The sequence below is a fragment of the Epinephelus lanceolatus genome, chromosome 14 (genome assembly GCF_041903045.1).
Source record: "Epinephelus lanceolatus isolate andai-2023 chromosome 14, ASM4190304v1, whole genome shotgun sequence".
Classification (NCBI taxonomy): Eukaryota; Metazoa; Chordata; class Actinopteri; order Perciformes; family Serranidae; genus Epinephelus; species Epinephelus lanceolatus.
This window is the reverse complement of record NC_135747.1, coordinates 19,405,669-19,428,324: the sequence shown is the minus strand read 5'-3', so window position 1 is coordinate 19,428,324 and position 22,656 is coordinate 19,405,669. Positions and strand designations below refer to the sequence as shown.

The 22,656-nt window shown below is 41.7% G+C and overlaps 1 protein-coding gene across 2 annotated transcripts in view; it reads left to right on the top strand.

Moving 5' to 3' along the window:
- The first annotated feature begins 16,924 nt into the window (after nt 1-16,924).
- The window catches only part of ikzf2 (IKAROS family zinc finger 2), a 48,609-nt gene continuing 42,877 nt past the window's right edge, over nt 16,925-22,656 (top strand). Inside the window, exon 1 of one of the 2 annotated variants that reach the window (XM_078174434.1) lies at nt 16,925-17,216. The gene's annotated coding sequence lies outside the window, so the exon portion shown is untranslated. The remainder of the gene's footprint in view (nt 17,217-22,656) is intronic. The other variant, XM_078174433.1, reaches the window with a different exon arrangement.

Below are 22,656 nucleotides of genomic sequence, written 5' to 3'. Positions count from 1 at the left end.
CGCACACACACACACACATACCTCACTTCCTGATGTTTGCCTTTAAGGTCAAGTGTCTAGGAAAATACACAGGATATAGTTTTATACAGTCCATGGCAGCACCCACTCACTCACTGTCAGTGTTGGGCAGTAACGTGTTATTAGTAAGGCGTTACAGAAATTCAGTAACTTGCTTACTGTTACCAAACGGTGCGTTTCTCCGTTATTTTTGGCCAGGTTTTAAAACGGTGCGCAGCAGTATTCCTTCACAAACTGAAGTTCCCTTTCACTAAAACATTTTAGCCCTAAACAATAAAAGATAGTCAAGTCAGATATAGGTATATGAACAATTCTTACCAGAGCATCTTAAAGGCCCGAACATACTCGGGCAGAACGTACACGGAACGGACTCCGCGAGGAATGTCCGCAGTCATTTGGGCTTCCATAGTTGAGCGCACTTCTGCGTTGTAGTTTCCTGTAAAAATGTCTGTGAAAAATCCCCGCAATGTGAAAAATACATGCCGAGCAGTCACTGGTGTGCGGAGCTTTGCGCGCACAGGGCTTGCAGACGTCCGCTTTGAGTCCGCGCAGACCTCCGTGGAGTCCGTTCCGCGTACGTTCTGCCCGAGTATGTTCGAGCATTTAATGATGAATGGATCTCTGTGTGCGTGGCTCCAGGGGTGGGGGCGATTATTCGAAAAATTGTTGAATAGTTGCCATGATTTTCGAATAGTGTTTTTGCTTGTGCTGCCCATCCCTACTATCAACATTCAGTGACCGGCGCTATGGCAGGTGTCACAGTACACGGCATTTCGCAGGAGGCAATTGATGATTTTTGGGGACATAACAATCAGATGTCATTGAGAAGTAACCAAAAGGGTCTAAACTACGCATTGGAGGGATATATTCATCATTTTATTGTTGAGAAGGTCAATGAAAAGCTTAAATTACAAGCCAAAATTTACAGGTCCCAGTGTACGCTTGTGAACCGCATCTCGTTGCCGTCGCCATCAAAGACAACAAGTTGAAGTGCCACTGAAGTTAAGGTTTTTGGCTCAGAATATGAGAAAAGGATAACGGCCTTTTTACCATCTTTACCAAGAGTGTCTCTCCGTTAGTTTGGTGCTACAGTATTTACACTGAATCATTCAGCATAATGTTTGCCAACCTTTGTTATCACTGCGGTTAAAGATAAGTTAATGAAGCTAAGCTTCAGAAGTTAACGTTAGCTTAACTAGAGCCCTTTGGACAACAGCTAACAATGATGTACGATCACCAAAGTACAAAACTAGAACAAAACAGGCTGATGAACTCCCAGCAAACAAGGTGACATGATGAACAACGCAGCTAGGAGCTAACGTTAGGCTAACTTTAGCTAACATGAGCTAGAAATGTTAAAGATAACTTTATATTTCTTTCCAGCAAAGTGACAATATGTTGCCTCAAACACAATGTTGACTTACCTTAGAACAGATGTAGACATCATTGTTAATCTTATTCATGTTGAGTTGATGTTATGGTCTAACGTTACCACACAACTTTATCCAAAGGAGACACTTTTCTCGGTTGAGATGTGGTTTAGGAAAGGGTAAAAAATACAAAAATACACGCCCAGCCTCTCAGGATACCTTGTGTCGGAGTTGCATGTACCCCATGCACACCGTGTGACCATTTTTAAACTTCAAATCTCAGAAAAAGCTCATAAAACCAAACAAAACTGACTTTCAGTAGGCTAATGCATTTCAATGAATGTCCAGGCAGAGAATGCCCTGTATGGTAATGGCTATATGCACTGTGATTGGCTCATTGCATTTGAAGGCACAGCTTAGCCAGAGGTCAGTTGGGTGTTAGGAATGCAAGAGGATGTGCTCAATGTAACAGTATGGTTAAAGGGAACTATTTTACTCATACACATACTGGGGAAAAAGTATGTCATCAACAATGTCATCACATGTTCCACCACGCATGTAATTTATATGATCAAATCTCCTCGTGGGTCGTGCTATGTTGGTAAAACATCATATGCACTGAAGCAGAGAATAAGTGAACACAAGAGCTCCATAAGGAGAAGTGATAGAGATTACCCATTAGCAGTACATTTCACTGACTTAAAACACGATCTCTCATCATTTAGGTTCCAGGGCATTGAAAAAGTAACTCTGCCAGAGAGAGGTGGCATTGAAGAAATACTTGGCAGAAGGGAAGTGTATTGGATATTTAATCTGCAAACACTATCTCCAAAAGGATTAAATGATGAGATACCATGGCATGACATGCTATAATGGATTTGGGATCTCAATAAGACAAGTTTATGATACATGGCAAGAGCTAGAATTTTCTAGGATTTTCCTATGTTGTTCTTGTTCCCTTGTACTTTCGTTTGTGGGATATTTGACAGATGGTGCACAGGCTGTTGTCAGTTATTGAGAAACACACCCACAGCTGATTGATTCCCTCACAGCTGTGCATACCTGTGCGCACCTGTGAAATGGGCGGGGGCAGTTTCTATTTAAGCACAGTGTTGGAAATAATGGCGCTGAACACTCTTGACGAAGGTCCAGGAGGACCAAAATCTTAGTGTTAGCTAATAAAGTGTGCAGGATTTATATTTAGGTCTGGCAGTCTAAATTGTTATGACTTTGGTTTCAACAGAGGCCTTCAGCAGATCACATTTGTCATGCATCCATTCAAATATTTGCATCTATGCAAGATGGATTGGCAGAAAATTTGGCACAGACATTCATAGTTCCTAGACAATGATCCTCGTTTCGTCTGAGATGCATTTTAAGGGATTGGTCCTTCCAATAAAGTTGATTCATAACCTAAATAAACAATGTCAAAATGCGAGTGTACTGAATGTAGAATAAGCCCTAGCTTGCAACGCCATGCAAAGACAAACAACAAATGCAAATTAAATCTTTAAAGTACCGTGTTTGTGCTTGCTTCAGCTGCAGGTTATTCTTTGGAATTGATATTCCATTTACTTGTTCTACATACAGTTCCCACACATGCGTCAAACATCCGTCATTCTGTTATAATTGCTTCCCAAGGATCAGCGTCAAAGCCATAGGCGAGAATGTATTCAGAGCTCCGAGTTGAGATGCAAGACAGTTGTACAGTCATATCAATGTCATATAGTGGTGGGCGAATAGTTTCAGCATTCCGGTCAGGAATCTTCATGCTATTTATTGCCCCTCTTACTTGTGACAAACTTGGCAGCACACACACAAACAGGAAGAGGCCCATATCTCTTTTTTCCAGCCGTGGTCAGAATTGCTCAGTGGGCACAGACATCGTCATTGTTACTCTGTGCAATGTGCTCTGCTTGATGCCCCCCCCCAGGCCGCTTACTGTTGTGTTTTGTTTCATTTCCGAACTTATGGTCTTGCTGTGAGATTTTGTGTGTGTGTGTGTGTGTGTGTGTTTTCACTTTAAAGATAGTGTTGTTGTCAGTTAAAGATTCTTTTTGAGATGTTCCTGTCACTTTGTCCAGCACTACCAGTGCATTACTTGAAGGAGCACTCCACTGTTTTTGCACATGCGGATAGGAACATGACTTTGCCTGTGAAAGCAGACGTATAATGTCTTTTGTGGTTCTAGACGGAGTTTCCCAACGTCATCATGTCATCAAATTAATTGAATCTTGGAGACTACACATTTAATGGAGAGTCTGCATTACAAACTGTTTGATATATATATAGTTGTGATTGTCTAACAAAGAACACTACTGATTACATTATAGGAAGTGTAGAGCTTGCCCACCCACCCATCAATTTTGACCTTTTTTTTTTTTTTTTTGGTTTGTTTTTGTTATCCATGTCTCGCAGTACTAAACTGCTGAAGTACCTTTAACACCACTGACATTGTTACACAATTCTTGCAGGGGCAACCCACAATTTCACAAAGTAAAAAGTGACCTTTGTGCAACTGAATAAAATACTTTGCAAGAATGAGGATTGGAGGTAGAGTTAAATGTCACTGGCATGACATTAGTCCTCCACAGATCTGTCCTTATCTGACAGAGACGTTAGTTACGTCTGTTATATTTCACTGTTTCTTTCCTCGGGCATCTTCATTCTCAACAATAATTCTTCTTTAATATGTTATCGGTACAAACTTGCAGCTGTAAGAGTAAATCTCTTTTTTATTTTATTATTTTTATTCCCCTGAACACAATGTAATGGATTCTGACTGACAGGCTACTGACAGCAAGATGTCAAAGTAATTCTGTGAGGTGATATTATCAAACTATATTTTGGACATGCAAAAGAAAATTACACAGGAAGTGTCTCACCCAGGATGTGGTGGCAATGTTGTTTACAAAAGGCAACCTCACATCTCTGTAAAACTTGGAACCTCTCAGTGCTCGCTTTGAATGAGGAATCATTTTCTCCTTTTTTTTTTTTTTTTTTTTTCTGTGACGTTCTCTGTAAACCCTCCACACATACACACGTCTGGGTATTTCTCGCAGCTGGTGTGAGGTCACTGACTGATGCTAGACCAACTTTGCCCCCTACTGACACATTTAAAAGATGCTCCTGTCCTGCACTTACTTTGCATTTTATAATTTTATCAGCCACAATCCTGCCTTAAAAAAATCAATTATGCTTCTTCATTTCAAATTCTGTAGCTAAAATGATTATAATCACAGTCAATACATTTAGTGTCCTCGAGGGTCATTCAGTGGGCCACCAGTCTGAATGACTTTGAGCTGGAAGTACAAGCAAGGGCAGAATCCTAGAGTGCACCCTGGACATTTATCAGTGCAGATGGCCATGAGGACAAGAGGCTTATAAGTTACACTGAGCCTCAAAGACAAGTGTCAGTCAAGAACATAATTTACGGGCTGTTTTCACTTTTAAGGTAAAATACATAAGTACACTGTGTAGCAGTTTATCGGTCTTGACCTTCTGCAGTTCATACATATTACACATAACCTGCCAGTTTTCCTGCTCCACTGTGACCTTTGTGTTTTACTGTGACTGCGTTTTAATGACAGTGTCCTGCTGCTCTTGGTTTGGTGCTCACGAATTTAGCCGTGATAACACAAATGTAGCATCAGATCCGAGGAAAAGCACGACAACAGCGATACATCATGCACTAACAACCAGAACGGAGTCGATGACCCTGGCGCAACCTGGTCTTAACAATGATATATCTTTTCGACTGGCTCTGACAAGAGTCATGATGGAGGAGTAAAGAGCCTATGTGGGGCCCTCAGGGACAGGCTGCGCCTGGGAGAACAAGGGAGGAGGGTTGACGGAAGCAACATACCCTTCACTGTGCTGGAAGAAGAATGGTTTGGGTTAGACTTATGTAATGGCTTGCTGATTGGGTCAGTATTTCAGTTTTATTGTAATGGAGCCCTCAGTGTCACCCTCCACATAAAGTATAAATACTACTATAATACAAGTATCTCAGAGACTTATCTATGTGTAAGAATAAAAGCCTGAGCAAAATACTAAGTACTTAATGTAGTAATCAACTTTAATTGAAATAAATCTGTAATTAACTTGTGAATTATTTGAATAATGACTTTCTATGCAGTTTAGAGGTGAACAACCTGAACATGCAATTGGTCAAAATAGTATATCCACCTCTGCGAGCAGACCTCCACAGGCTGATGATGCAAAGGTAGCCTGGGAGGAGGTCACCACAATTGTAAATCAATGTTGCGTTTCTCTCATGCGTGCGCGCTCTCTCTTTCTCTCTTGCAGTCTCACTCGGTTTCCTTTCTTTTGACTTTTCTAAGATGACAGATGCTGAATATATACTCACTATCTGCTGTGGCTGTTTGTGGTTGGCTGAGAGGGATGTGAACTCATTATTTTGCAACGGTGTTAACCAAATCAGGTTGGGTTTCCATTACGCGTGCCAAATGTGCCAAACGGTGCCAATCCCCTTTGATCTGACATTAGATGTGACGGCACAGTCGATATAAAGATACATTTATGTGCTGATTGCAGATAGTTGCATTGAATAGTGGTTTCTGTGGGTATTTATTGCAATGTTAATGTGCCTGACATTCTGGAAACCTGCCTGTGAGGTTTTGGTGACGTGTGCGCACTGTCCGCCGGTCAGCCAAACTTCGGCTTACACCGGCTGCGCTCCGCCTGCGCTGACAGTAGACCTGGTTTCAGCTGGCAAGCTTTTAGTGCACCTTAGGTGAAGCCTTTGGCACGAAACTGTCACTGCGCCAAGCTGGATCTGTCGACACCTCCCCCTGCTGCGCCGCCACACCCATCTCAGCGCACCTCAGTCTGCCAAACTACCAAACTGAGCGCGCCTCAGGTTGTGCTGCTCGAAACTAGCTCTGTGTGGGGTTCGCCACCCTGCGCTGCGCCGGGAAACTAGAGGCCAGAGAAACAGGCAGTCGTTCACACCTACGGACAATTTAGAGTCACCAGTTAACCTGCATGTCTTTGGACTGTGGGAGGAAGCTGAAGTACTCGGAGAAAACCCATGCTGACACGGGGAGAACATGCAAACTCCACACAGAGGAGTTCCTCCTGGGATCGAACCAGGAACCCTCTTGCTGTAAGGTGACAGTGCTAACCACCACACCACCGTGCTGCCAGTATAGAGCCTGATAGTGAAAATAAATAAAACCGGATTACCATTGAATTTAAGTGATGTAGTTCAGTGGTTCCCAACTGGTCCAGCCACGGGGTTCAGATTTCTCCTTAGTCATCAGTTAAAGATCCACACAATTGAATATATTTAGCGTCATACTTGCATTTAGCCATGTGGTGGCGCTAGTTTACTGTCTCTGTTAAGTAGCTGTCCATTAATCACTCACTCTACAGCAGGAAACGGCACTTTAAAAAAACCAAACTTGATTATCCAATCATTGTTAAATGCATAACTTAGGTGTTACCTATATAAAACACATCAGTGCCTGTGTCTGACTTTGATTGTTGATTTTAAAGAAGGCCTGAGGGCATCTGAATAAAAGAGAAATGCATATGGAACTAGAGTGTGCAACTGTTAAGGGCAATAGCAAGTGAACCCAAATGCAGACATGAGCGGGAGTCAGGAACCAATTAATTGTATTTATTGTAGAGACAGGGAAACAGGGGTTGGAGGTAGGGAAGCAGGTTGGGGAGTGGATTCAGGGGAGTTGAGGTAGAGCGTGGTCAGGGACAAAGAGGTATAATGATGGCTGAGCGGTTTGGGTAATTCCAATGGGGATGAGCAGGCAGGGCCGGAGTCAGGAGCAGTGAGACTGAAGACACACAAGAGCAAAAATTAGTCACGGGAAAAACTTTCAAAAAACAGAGCACAAATTCAAGGCTTGAGCGTAACACTAACTATGTAGAGATTACGATCTGGCAGCGTGGAGATGGCAGAGCTGAGTATAAGAAGAGGTCTTGATTATTGCAATGGTTCACCTGGTGACTCCGCCCTGACTCCGGCATACCAGCAGACACAGAGAGAGAGAGAGAGAGAGAGAGAGAGAGAGAGAGGAGGGAGGGGGAGGAAGACGGCTACTGTGACGTCGTTCCAGGGGCCGATGTAACAGCAACACTCTTTTACTACTTTGAAGTCCAGTGATGAGCACCTCAGTACAACACTTGGTGTGTGTCACTTTTTTATATATCATAGCTCATCAACTATTGTATATATATAAAGATAACTTTGCATATGAGCAAAGTTAGGCAATAAAAAAATCCTCTGTGTAATGCCCGGAAAGTGATCTATGCCTCACTGAGAAAGTAATATCACCAGATAAAACTGAGTTGTTTAATTTTTTTTGCCAGCATGTAAAGAGAAGTAAGCTTTGTGAAAGTCACTCTTTTCTTCCTAGTGATACTCTGTACTTCAGTGGATCTGTTATATGTGGTGAAAAAAATATAAGAATATGAGTGGTTTTTGGTGTCTCAGTGGCACATTGTGGAGGCGGGCTTACCTGTACACTTCTGCTTGAGGGCCAAGTTTTAAAAACAAGGGACTCCACCATGCTCAACAAAAATGTGAGTAACTATATATACACTTTCTGTTTAAACAAAGAGAAGCATGCCAACACACATGCCTCCAGCTACCACCTGACAACAGCACTCGTGTTTCTTTTCACAGGTCTACGTCAAGAACCCTGATAATGAAGAAAATCAGAAGGAGATGAGGAAGGACGCTTCAAATACAAATCAGCCATGCCATATTTCATGTTTTTATTTTTAACGAAGGCAGTTATGATGGGGTTATTTTTCTTAACCCCTGTTGCCATGCCAATCATAGTATGAAGAGACACTTAAATAAAGCAAATAGCTATACAGTCTTGCAACACATGGGTCTTTGAAATTAGGTTTTTCCACTTGAACCATTCAAACTGCACAGAATCACTACTGGAACAAAAGGACCCTTGAAGGACCTTTATTTTTACCTCGGGATTATAGACCTGCTGAAAACTTGATAAAAACCAGAATTACAAAAAGTACTTATGTAGCTTATCATTTTAAGTCCTTCATAACCCAGTGTTCAGGCCAGAAATATCTGAAGGTGATGTAAAATTTGCCAGCTGTCAGTGCTGAGGTGGTGGTGGTAATAATAGGAATTTTCAAGAAATTCCATCCAACGAATGATAATAGTAGTACTGTGGGAGATAATAGTGATTTTCTTCCCAACATGCTGATATAATAGTACTTATAAAAACTGATATTTTTTTGCCTTGAGGGGTCAGTGCCACTGGTGGTTTTCCTAATTGACCCTTCCACTCTGCCTGGCTGTGCCATCAATAACATCTTCCCATCGCTCCCTCCATCCTCCTCATCTACTCATCTGCCCCCTTTAGCTGTCAGGCAGAGATAAGAGTTGCCTCTCAACTCCCCTCTCCTCAAGATTGACAGGCTGACACGCCATCTCTGAGGTCAGCCAGGCTAATTGGTTTGTGCACATCTTAGATGGACCATTAGGCTTCACAACTACTAAACTAAAAACATTCCTCTCGCTCTCTTTCTCTCTCTGACTGTGGCTGTTAGAGCCAATGATTTTGGTTCAGTGAGAAGTAATAACGGCCAGTGCTGTCTGTGGCTCACATATGTCGCATGTGGCTATTTAGTCTTTTGGACCTTTTCATTATTATTTTCTGGCCTAACAGAGGCTATAGTGTTGTGGATTGGGAGTTGGGGGTGAGTGGCTCTGAATTAAAGGTTCAGTGTGTAGTATTTAAGGGGCATATTGGCAGAAATGAAAAACAACATTAATAACTATGTTTTCATTAGTTTATAATCACCTGAAACTAAGAATTATGGTGTTTTCATTACCTTACAATGAGCTGTTTATATGTATATAAGGAGCAGGTTCTCTTTCCAAACACGTTTTCTAGATAGTATCATTTGTGTTTCCACATGGGCTATCAAAGTTCTCTTAAACACTTGTCACACAGGAGAAGTTTGAATTGGTTGCAATCTGTAACCCCACCACTAGATGCCACTAAATCCTGCACACTAGACCTTTACAGTAAAGCTGGATTTATACTTGATGCAAGGGGTGAGTCCTCCTGTATTGCTATGGTGATGGTATTGGTTCATAGTACATTGTAAGATTTAACTTGTTCTGGCAGCACCAGAACTGTATCAGGTTTTAATTATATTTCCCACTGTAAGTGTTTATTTCTTTTCTTTGTGATATAGAGTGATGGGGCCTATGTATGTATTTCACTACTGCCTTGCTGCACTTACCTTCCCCAGCTCACTGTGTTAGATGCTGAGATTGCAGCAAGCAGAAAGTCTAATATCAAAAGTGCTTTGCAAGATGTTCAGTTTAAAAAAGGAGAAGATTGTTAAGGCTTTCTTATGTAATTTATTGGTGTCTTTACTACCTACAATCTCTTTCTGAATTATTATCTTGGAGAAGAAAACAACAAATCCTCCAACCTATACTACCATATACTGTAGGTTGTATGTTTCTACCCTCTAATATGGCCCACGAGCGTCTCCCAAATAGAGCCCCCACTGGTGGACAACAAAATAGATGGTATATGACCGTTAATGGTCGCAGTTTTAAACATGTGGTTACTGCAACACATTCTCAGAGACCTCATCAAATATTGACATGGTCATGGACCTTCCACATCTAGATGTGACATTAAAGGTACCCTAGGTGCATTGGTTGTTGACGTATTGGGGCGCCATGTCAAGTTCTTGCATTGTCTTCTTTCAAAATACACTTCCATTTTCACGGGAAATTTAACATTTACATACAGTCTCTTTCAAAATAAACACACTATGTCAGTACAACAATGTGACTTGAGGTTTTTATTTTCCTCCAACAACTAATGCACAGAGTTGGGTTTAGGAAAAAAGAACAGGGTTTGGCTTTATAATCTTATGTTGTTGCACCTATCCACCTTACTCGGACCTTAGCTGCCTTTTATTCTTCTCCCGCCCCATTTCCCCCTGATGCCACCGAGCGCCGTTTCACTATAACGGCGACCAGCTGCGTATCATGCCGACATTAACGGACGGCTTTTTTCGTCAGTGTCTGTTGCTGCAAGTCACTGCCCAAGCGCCAGATTTTGACAACTTTGGAGTGAGACAGGGTTGGTCAATGTTGTGAAACAGTTGCAGTTAACACCAAAACTACATGGTTAGGTTTAGGCAACAAAACTCCTTGGTTTATTTTATAAAAAAAGATTATGGTTTGGCTTAGAATATATACATTTGTTACCTAAGTATTGGGATGTGACATATCTCACATGATATACACATACTTCACATTATATAGGTCATGTTACATACATAACATACTGCGATATACTGAATTACATTTGTTGTTTCACAAAGGACATGAACACCAGACTCCTAGATGAAAGTCCTGTGTTTGTTTAACCGATTCCACCTCCCCTCCCTCCTGCCTGCAACAGACTTAGTCACCCACTATACTGCGTTGCCTGACTTCCTCCTTTGTAAAGTAAGTCTGTTCAGTCTGTTTGTTTTTTAATAAGCTGTCTGATCATCTGACTCCTCGTTTTCCTTGGTCTGTTGGACATTGTTGTAATGATGATGTTCAATCTATGTTAGATCTCAGCAAAAACACTAGCGAGTGCAATGTCATCAATATCGACAGAAACAATAGCCAGAACTACAAAGAGAAGAAACAAGTTGTATCAGTCCCAGAATTTTTCTTGTAAGTAAGTTTTGGGCTGAAAAAGGAGTCAAGTGAGACACTAGCATAGAAAATAAAAAGACTACTGCTCAGGCATTCCCTGCGGCAAACGCAGCTGAGCTAGTGATAGTTATTATCTTTGACAGGCTGCCACTGACCAATGGTGCCCTATCATCGGCTGTTTGGGTCGTGCCTGGTGGCCATGAAGAAACACCTCTCTCTGTGTGGCGTATAGGCTGAAGAGTGAACGAGACTTGAAGCCAATCTGTTTCCTTACACAACAGATAAATGGAGCAGGACAGATACTGTTGCTGCCTTCGCATTCAACTTGTACAACAAGTGAGTGCTAATTGATTAAACCGACAAGTCAACAGTGTATCCTGTGTCTAACAGTTAGACGTGTCAAATCCTGAGGCTCGTGTCAATGCTGTGACATCACCAATTTATTAAGTTAATAGTTTTTACAGCAGTATGCCACTGATATATGCAGGTGTGCCTGTGTATATCCAGCTCCCTCTCAGTTCCACATCAAAGACTAATAATACCGCACTCCACCACCACAACCTCGCTTCCCCCCCCTGGTCATCCACCTCAGCCCGTCAGGGAGCTGCAGCCTGTAATTGGGTGTGGAGCCTGAGAGGCCATGTAGTGGACGGCTCAGCGGAGACTGCAAGAGTCAATTACCAGAGCTGACAGTGCCGTGGAGAGAAAGGTACACCAGACACACTGTAGTGATCTGTCTGAGCGGGATAAAGGAGACAGGGGGTGTGTGCTAATGTGAGACCAACATGCTACATTTCTCACCTCACTGTAACAGTGACAGCTGTGGCATATTTCTTACTTATGCTCAGGGGTTAGACACAAGGCACAAAAAAGGTAAAGTCAGTAATATGCAACCATTTCTGTCAGTGAATTCAATTAGTCCATGCTGTTGACTAACACACCAGTGTAAAATTGTTCATTCTGGAGCTGCAAAGGTTTTTTCCTTATTACCTGACAGTTTTTCGATGTTTCGCAGGAAGACAACAGGTAAATATTTCATAGAGTTGAGAGCCACGTCTCGGTGCCGGTGCTCCCTCGGCTTCAGAATGGATTAATGTGTCAATGATTTAACAGTGGCAACATTTTAATCAAAGACAATCCCAGGAACCCTTGGCTCATTTTGCTCCCATCACATCTGACAGAGTGTGATTCATGAGGTCTTCATTCTCCATGTGCTCAGACAGGAACGTGAATGTGAGGCTTGGCTTTCGCTGGTCACTCTGACATTTTCTTCTCCCTCTTGAATCTGCTTCCATTCTGGGACTGTGTTGTAGTCTATCTGCAAGCATTCATCAAGGTATCGTTATCTCATTGTCACTTTTTGTTACTCACGTTCTCAAGCATGCTGCTGGATCACACACAGTATGTGTGTACAGTATGTGCATCATACATCAATTTACTGTGAAGACAGTATAGTAATAAGCCTCTATCGAATAATGCAGAGCTTTCAATTTCACGATACGATATGATCACGATACAATATTATTGCAATATTGTGATATGCTGAGTATTGGGATATAATATACTGCGATATTTTTTATTTACCCAACTGCAAATTATTTCCCCAAAGGAAAACTTTGTCAACATCAATTTGACCTCATAAAATAAAGTTTTCAGTCTGTTCATTGACTTTAATCATTTTTACTGCAGCAAAATATGATGCAAAGCAGACAGACTGACCAACATCATCATAAAACCTGTTAAAAATTATGCATACACCTGACAAACTGAACTGCTGGCAGATTTAACACCCTTTGCAAGACCAGATTAAGCGCATGAGTGAAACACTTCACATGCAGGTATCCTGCTAACTTAATGGCAACACCCATGTCAGAGGTGTTGTCTGTTTCAACCACAATCCCCCATTCTTGTGCTGCATTTTGCAGGAGGTCTGCAAAATGCAGCATGTGACTTTTGTGTACTGCTCTAGTTTGGAGAACGTGAGACAGCAGTTGTCACTCCTCTGTGAGATAATGTGCTGTTATAGTCACATGTGCATCCACTGACCTTGAAGTCCAGGCATCACAAGTTAATGCCACCCTTCCTTCTGTACTCAAAGACTCCTCAACTTTATGCTTTACTTCTCTGTAGAGCTTGGGTACGACTGTGTCGATGAAAAAGGTTGGAATGGAGTCACATACCAATGGAGTGTTTTTAGCATGTAACAAAAGCCTTTGTTTTCAACAATGCACATGAAGTAGGTGATGGACTGTGTTATCTTCTTTGCTGTCTCAGAGTTGGATGGTAGTTTTGTCAAGCTAAGTGTGTCCAGTATCGGCGGAGCAGGTTTAGCGCTAGCTTGGTCATCAGTGGCTAACACTATTGCTGGATGGTGGCGCATTAGGTGAGCCCTCATGTTTCCATCTCTGTTAACAAATCCAAAACTGGTCCAGACATCTGACCTAAATGCTGACGGTGCATTTCTGATTTCTTTCTCTGGTGCCTCCATCTTTGTCTTGATAAACTTCCTGCCAAATGCTGCTCACTGAGACCTCACCAGGAAAAAATAAACAAATAAAAAAACCTCAGCACCATCTAGTGGACCAAAAAAGCAACTGATTTTATTGTTCTGGCACCAAAAGTTGCAAAAATGAGTTATGTATACAGTAAAAGATCAATACTTGGTGTCCTTATATATCGGCACTCTAAATATTGCTGCTGTATTCATTTTTTTCCCCCACCCCTAATTTTTTAGTGGACATTCAACAATTTATCTTGATCAAAAATATGCAAATGATGCATGGGACAAGTGTTACATAGTTCTATTATTTAATCTTGAAAAAGTGCTTAAATTGTGCACTGTAATCATGCATTCATTCTATATGTGCTTTGTATTGGTGCAGCAATTGTGTCCTATTCTGTTTTGTATTTTGGGCTGGTCTTATGAGAGACAAATCACTCATTGTCATAGTTCATAAATGACGTATTATACTAAGAATACAGCTTGTTTTCCTTCCCCTCCATAACATGCAGCCACAATGCACAGCAGCAGCACTTGACATGCAGCGCAGTTCACATCGGACAGTAAAAATTAAAACTTCTTTCAGGTAGATTAATTGTCAGGTAAACGCCTGTCCATTAGCAACTCATTCTCAAGACAGTCACTCCAGTTTCTGAGGACAACTAGGTGAAAGGAACAGCTGTCTGTTTTCACGGATCACTGACAGGAATGCGGTTACCACCTGCATAAAGATCTGCAATGTAACCGATTTAGCCTGTTAAGAGTGCAATAAATGTTTTAATGCTGGCTGTGGAAGTCATGTCTGGCATGTTGGCTCTTGCTGAAGCTGTGGCTACTTTCACACTTTTACATATAAGCATGGGGTTTTGTATTTGCACACTGTAGCAGGCAATCAGGGTCCATAAAGGGTGGATACTAATTTTTCACAGTGAGATGCAGCAGTTTTAGTTTAGGCTTGGCTGGCTTAGTTTAATAAAATCTGATAGAGTTTGACATTTCTTCTAATATTATCATGGATGAACAAAGTGAATGTACTTTCGAGCCAAGCTGCAGTGCTAGAGGAAATGCATGTCTTGGCATTCATCAGTCTGTGGGTTTTGTTGGTGTGTAACAATGTATGGTTAGAAGAGGTGGGCAGGAAACAACACTGAGGTCTTCACACCCAGTGACTAAGTGATCAGACCCTCTCGACACCTACCCTAACCATAATGGAGGTTTCGTGCCTAACCTACATTTCACTATACACAGCAGTGATACTGTACATGTCATGATTGTTAGCAGAGCTATTTTTACTCCTGAGCTTAAGTGTCTATTTGTACAAAACAGTGGGATCAGATTAGCATGCTGCAGTCCAGGAATTATCTCACCAGGATTAAGATTAGTGGGATATAATGAAAAGATTACCTGAGCACCTGGATTTTTTGAAACCATTAATGAGATTATCCGCGTACAAATCAGTATTTCTTTGCTAATCTGTCAGAGCCCAGCAACCAGGTGCAGCACAGTGCTGAAAATATCCATCTTAAAGCTGCACACAGCAAAATATCTCATCCTTATGTTGATATCCTTTGGTAAAAAGCCCTCAAAACAGGCTAAGGTAAATTGAGGCATCACACGGTATGATTTTAAAGTACAGTTCAAACTGTTTTTAAACAGATAGGGCTTAAAGGAGCTGTATACAATATTAGGAGCAGTAATATAGCAGTAAACCAACTATGAACTGTTTAAAGATAAAGTTGGTTAATGGCATCTTGAGATAATAAAGTCAAGCTCCCTCTGCGTGTTTTAATCCAGGCTTCTGTGTTTGCATGCTGGTGCGTATGAGTCCCTGTGTGTGTATTCCACTGGCTAGCTAATCGCGCAACACATTGTCACTCTGACCTCATCACATATTGATGTTTGGTCATGGACCTTCCATGTCCAGATACAACGTGCAAGGCATCCTGGGTGCACTGGATGTTGATGTTCTGGGACGCCATGTCAAGTTATGTCTGTTAGATGCATTGTGTTCTTTCAAAATACACTTCTGTTCTCACAGGAAATTTACCATTTACATACTATCTCTTTCAAAATAAATGCACGACGTCAGTACAACAAAGTGAGTTTTTTCCTTCTCCAACAGCTAGCACACGTGGTTAAGTTCAGGAAAAAAGAACAGGGTTTCGCTTAATAATCTTAAGGGACGCGGGCACCACTCTCCTGGGTGAAGGTCCGTAGTTGTTGGACCCATCCACCACCCCTACTGCCTGCCCTACTCGGACTTTCACCACCTTAACTTACATTCTTGCCTGGCCCGTTTCCCCCTGATGGCACCGAGCACAGTTAAACTAAAATGGCGACCAGCCATGTATCATGCTGATGTTAAAGGACAGCTTTTTTCGTCAGTGTCTGACGCTGCAAGTCACTGCCCATGCGTCGGATTTTGATGACTTCGGAGTGAGACCAGGTTGAATCACCGCCACTCTGCACTGTGTTCATACAGCAGTTACCACTGATATTGGGACATGCTTCGGATCCCGCTGGTCAAAAATGTTTAGACAGTTTAGACACCTCCATGCTGAGAATCGTGTGTAGACAACCTCTGAATTATAGATATGCTCTGTATATCATATAAGGCTCCTTAAAAAAGCAAAGAGATCATAAAATAATACAAAATGACTATTTTTCTTGCTTTTAATAAAGAAATAAAGTTGTTTAAAACTCTGTGGTTGGTGAGAATCATGACTTATCGTATAGGTTTTTTTACTTTTGATTTCACTTTAAATTCCCACACATAGTTTCTCATTAAAATTACAGCTGAGGATGATATACATTTTGAACGTTATGAATTCACTTGTTTGTCACTCTGGAAACTTCTTCCCTCCACGCACACACACACACACACACACACACACACACACACACACAAACACACAAACACACCATGGTGCCTGTAGACCACAAAATGTCTTTCATGTCAGGTGCTGTTTTCATATGATTTTAAGATAAAATTGCCATGCTGCAAACCCCATTGTGGGTTTGCAGGGGGAGTCGAGAAAACGTGAGAAGGTTTCGCTTGTCATCACAGTATATCTCCTGGTTGTGTGCGAGGGAAAATAGTTATTTACTGTATGGGAAATGGTGGTCCACAGATTGTAAACACCCCCTCTTGATAAAATTTCCAGCATGGTTTCTGTGGTTATTGAATGCGTAAGCATAAGCGTGATTTCTCTAAACACAGACGTGTAGACATATTATCAACTTTTCTGACACCGAGCCAGCCCCTCTTACTTACGCCTACACAGAGCAAAGTTGTGATTGTGTAGAATCAAGACATCAGCATCTGCATCTCATAGAGGGGCCAGAAAGATCAGTTATATTTCCGTTAATTTCCCACCAGTTTGACAAAAGAATGAGTAGGATAAAAGTAATACTTTTTGATTTATAGTCAGTTTAACTATTATTAGGTCCACTTGCTTCAAGAACATTGGCATTTTAGAATAGAGCAGATGAAGTCACAAGTGTTATCTTTAAAAATGGACATTTAAAGTTATCAGCGCAACATTAATGTCAATCACATTTTACACACAGTTTCGACAACCTTCATCTTCTGCAGCCATATTCAGATGGGAAACCATTTCTATTTATAGAGGTAAGTTAATTTGCATTATCAATTTTTGTCCTCACTGACTTCTGTAGTCAGTCTGAATATCTTTTAAAGTCAGTCAGCATTTATAATTGCATGGAAGCTGATTGCCCAAGTAAATGCATTCAGATATGTTGTTGAACTTGAATACCCTGATGAAACATTTTTCAGTTGGCGGTGTGACTTTGGTGATCCCCTGTTGCACCATTGTTTGGTCAAAAATTTGAATTTGTTACATAATTTGTTAATGATGAAACACTTGCTATACTTTTCCATCATTCCCTTAGAAGCACTTTGGGCATTTTTAGCATGGTAGTGTGCTAAACTAAAATGTTGCACATGCTAAACATAATGCTAAACACAATGCCTCATAACATCAGCATTGTCAACACTGTCATTGTGAGCTACTGCAAGCATTTAGCTTGAAGCACCTGTGCGTCTGTGCCTAAGTACTAGTGATGCATGGGTCAATGATCTGCAGCCCGGGTGGTTTGAGTACACTTGTCAGAAAATATTACAAGTTTCAGGTGGCCACATTATGAAGTGACAAAGCAATGCTCTGAGTAAGTTATTATTAACTTACAGATGCATTGTGCAGTGACACAACTTCTCCCTTCTCTACCACTCTTTCCACTTCTCTGTCTATCTCACACAGCGAGTGGCTTTATCATCAGCACTGCTGTGCTCAGAATTTCCGTTGTTTGGCTTTTGACCAGGAAAATCTGTCAAAGTGTGACATATTTAAATCTCTCAGGTTATGACCTGAGATATGTGTCCTGTAAAAATATTTCCCTCTGCAAATATGTAGGCCTACTACCATGTCCTAACAGCAAGCAAGTGCCTAGTCTCGTGTGACCAGCCACCCTTACTTCAGAATGGGAGTCTGGGGACATTCGTCTTTCTTTTTGTAATAGAAATGTGCGGGGATATCCAGACCACGTGACGGCGTTGCCATAGGTACGGCTCATGTGTTACACGCTTACAGGGGGCCAGGCTTGCAATGAAACTTTTACCATATCCCATCGGTAAACAGGCCAAATCATCTCTCTTCTCCTGCGTAAGGAAATTTAGACAGAGTCGCTGTACATCCTTCATTTCTCCAATCTTGTGGACGTTGCAGCTCTGCAATACAGCTGAATCAAATGAAATCATATCCATTTTAATCTCTTCTTGCGATGCACTGAACACTTCCTTTTCTGTTGTACTATGGACAACAATTCGGGGAACAGCAATTCTGGTGTAGGCAGGTGTAAGGCAAAGCTAATCAGCCGTTGGTTGAGAAAGTATGGAAGTACGCGGATTTGGATCCAATCACATCACTGCTGCTGGGAGCCAGCGTTAGTTCTATTACAACTTTCCTATGGGAATGTCCACAGATGACAGAGTCAGCCAGCGCGCTGACGTCATCGGCGTCTGTGTAAGAGACTAGCAAGTGACTCTCTGTCCACATGAAACCCATTAAATAGGCTGTACACTCGAAAACATCATGTAAACAAATGGCTGTACTTATCAGCTGTGCGTTCATGTAAACAAACCATGTAGGTTATCAGCTGTGCCCTCAAGATCAAGATGGATGAGTACTTGCTGTCTTCCACCTTTGTACTTTTTTAAAACAGAAAATACATTTTATATTGTGATATTTACTGGAGATATCATACACATACCAACAGCAAGTAGGTTGTTATGAGTGATGGTCATGATCAGAAACTTTTGCAGGTTTGCAGGTCATGTTTGGGTCATTGATTAATGCATTAGTTTACAGGTCTAACGGGCCAGGTTGGTGTGGGCCTTTAAAAAACCCTGACCCACGCATGACTGCAGACTCATATATTTAAACCTTTGAGAAGACATTGAGAAATTATTAATCAGTAAATGACTAAAGTTTGAAACCTGTCCAGGTCCTATTTTGTTATTCTGGCTTATAAACAAAGTTTAGCTCAAAGTAATCTTTAATTTGTAGTTTGTTGGTGAAGCAAGTGCAAGTTTGTCAATTAGGAATCCAGTGCTGTTGGACACATTTCTTGTTCCAAGGTGTAAATCCCTGCAAATATTTTTTATTCATAAATATCAAAATATGGTTCAAATGGATGAAAAATAAGCACTTTTTTGTTTTTCACTCACTGATCTTTTTTTACTGATGTAAACATGCACATGCTCTGTCAACAACATTCCTTAATACTTTTACATAACAGTAGTTATCCCCTTGGTAATTCCCTCATTAAAAGAATTCATTGATCCCATTTAGCCCCACTCCAAGCCCACGGAGCACTCTGAGGTCGTTTTGCCACATATGAGGTGTGACCAATCAGATTCACAATGCTAGTGTAATGACATCGCTCATCCCATGCCCTTGAGCGACTGCAGCTGACTTGTGCGTGCTAAATGAGATTTTTCTCAAACCTTTTGAAATACATTTTCCCTTCACTGTGACCCAAATCTGATAACATTGTTGAAGCAAAATTATGTCAAACCCTCGATGGAACAAAGTGGAAATGTCTTTTCATTGACACGTCAGATTCCGGTCTGTTGTTTATCTGTCTATAATGGAATAAAGGTCTGTTGTGCAATTCAAAGACAATCTTTCAATGCACTTCCTTTCATGGAACAAAACCTTAGCTTCATACAGTTACAAGATGTAGCACATAATTGGTCACAAGCTCAAGTCTTCTCCTATCACTGTGACAGGGAGTGCAGCACTCTGTCTTAAACTACTGCAGAACTCTGGCAGTGGAAGGTAATAGTGGAGTGCCATGCTGCTGGAGGGCCATTACAGCTCATGCTCTCTGAGGTGGAAAAGCAGTGATCAACAGAAATGAAATGGTCATACTGTCATCGGAGAGCACAGATCAATCCAGGACAAAGTAAAGTACATTGCTGGAGCTGCCTGACAGAGAGGTGATGGGATACTTTTCCATGGCTGGACTCCAAGTCCCCACCAACAAACAAAAAAAGACTGCTTTGAAAGTTGTCATGTCAAGGAAAGGGGGAGGGGGCACACACATCTTCATGTTTTTAAAAACTGGAGAGCTTCTTGACCTTGGCCACGATGAAGTGTCTGCCAGCTGCCTCTGCATGGTAATTTCGTCTGTTTGCCATCTAAGCCTCTCGCTGGATCTGTTGAGCCCTTGCGGGGCACTGAAGTCATGATTATAAATCCCGGGTAAACAGTGAGCATCAAAACGCCATAACAAATCCAGAGAATTATTGGGGTGGTACTACGAGGCCATGTGTGATTGGAGTCTGATGTAGTACAGAATCAGGTGATATGTCATGCCTTCAAAACCCCTTTCTCTAATCTGTAAAGCATTTTTTCCCCCCACAAGGTCAAGGATGACTGACTGACTATCTGTGCATGTGTGTGTGTGTTTGTGTGTGTGTGCAGGGAGGACCTCTCGCACAAAGCAGACGCCCACACACAAAACACAAGCTCACACATCTTGGTGCACACATGCACAACAACAAACAGCATAAATGAAGGGGGCAAGAGTGGAGCGGGTATGCTCTGCAGGCAGATGTGCTCTCTGAATGTTTTCAAAGTCTCTGTATTGCCTCGGTTGCTGTTCTGCAATTTCACAGCTCAGGGTGTACAGACACGGTGAGAATAAATTAAACAGTCTATTGACCTTACTTTGTCTGCATCCAACTTTAAAATGAATCGCACTCAATGAAAAATGATTCGGAGAGCACCAAATAAACGTCGAAGAAGGACCGGATTTTTATTGAAGAAGTAGCAGGAGATGGACAGGTGTGGCACAAATTGAACAACAAGTAATACTGTGAGGAAGTGTCTGAGCCTCAACGTTACAATTTCTGACAAAGGGTTAAAAAAATGTGCTTAGAGTTTGGATTCCGTTTTTAATATGTCATATTTTTGCGTAAGGTTGCATGAAATAACAGGTTAGACATAAATGCAGAGCAAAACAATGCACCGACTAATTTCCTATTAGCTTTGGCTTGGAGCATGTTTAGATAACCAAACAAGCTTGTATACTTCATTCGTATCGATCACACTGAATATTGGGATTGCTTCTATTGGCATCGTGGACGCAGGGGAAAATGAATGTATTCACAGAGAGGCTAAAAAAACTGACCCGCTATCGAATTCCAGTTGAATCAGATGCAATATAAACATAAATCACAATCAGCCTCTGTATACAGTGTGTCGTGTGTTGCTAAAATAACAGATGTAGCCGAGTTGTTATTGTACTGCAGCGGTCTGTTGAGCACTCTACTGTATATCGACCTCTTGTTTTCAGTTAATAGATTCAGTAAAAACCCTGGCGGGGCTTTGAGAGGTGTTGGTGTTATATGGGGTTGAGTGGCTGTCAGTGACTGGGAACAGTTAGTCAGTCACCCATGCAGGTGTTGCTGCTGGGGCTGAGCCTTCATGGAGGACCCAGTGATTGTCTGTGGGCAACAACAACAGCAGTCTTTTTGCCTGGCATGTCCTGATCCTTCTGTCCAAGCATTTATCATTATGGAGTGTATATAGGCTACAACAAACATGGACTGTAGGCATGCAAACTTATCAAGGGTGAAACAAGTGACAAAGATGTGAAGCCCCTAGAGGGGTCTGGGACATGCCTCTTTCTTGGGAAGAATTTTTTAATTTAAATATTGCCTTTAAAGAGTGGATTTACAGTCAATTTTAGCATGCAGATATCGGGAAGAACTCACCTTAGAGTTAATATTATCTTACCGCTATAAAAATAATGTATTCAATTGGCCGCCCGTGAGTCACATCCAGCCCAGAAGCAAGCTACAAGTGGCCTGGCTAGGGATTGGTAGCGAGACCAGGTAGTAAGCAGCCCGGGGCAAAATTAATCAAGACCATAGTATTAATAAGCTCCGACATGATCAGCTCTTTCATCGTTACTTTTTAAAGTTTTGGTTTCATGTATCATCATGCTGCAGATTCTCTCCTGCATTCTGCATGGTGACCTCCTCCACACACACGCAGACACACACAAATATGACAGAGTGAAGTCAGACAACAGCAGAGAGGCCACGTGCAGATGAGGGGGGTATAACCTCAAGATTACTCTAGCTGACAACTATGCTTGTTACTCTAAGTAAGTGCAACAAAACCTGTGCCAGTAAAAAGCCAGTACTTTATCAATACACGTGTTCAGCATGTAGAAAGCCATATTTCAATCTTCTCTATCCGCAATCTCTCATTCACCGCCATAGTTTACAGTTGACTTAGGACTCGTCTTGGCTCTCCATCACGCCATGACCTTGACGCACGCGCACTAGTGTCATCTGTACTCGAGTACGTCCTGACTGTAGGTGACTGAGTGGGGACACGAGGGCGCTAGGTGCTTTTCTTTTTGCAGTGCAGTTTTCTTCCACAAAGAAGACAATGTTTGTTGATGTTTTTGGAAACTCAGCCCTGCAGCCCAAAACATTTCCTAACTTTCCTATGTCGAGTCTGTCACCCACCGCA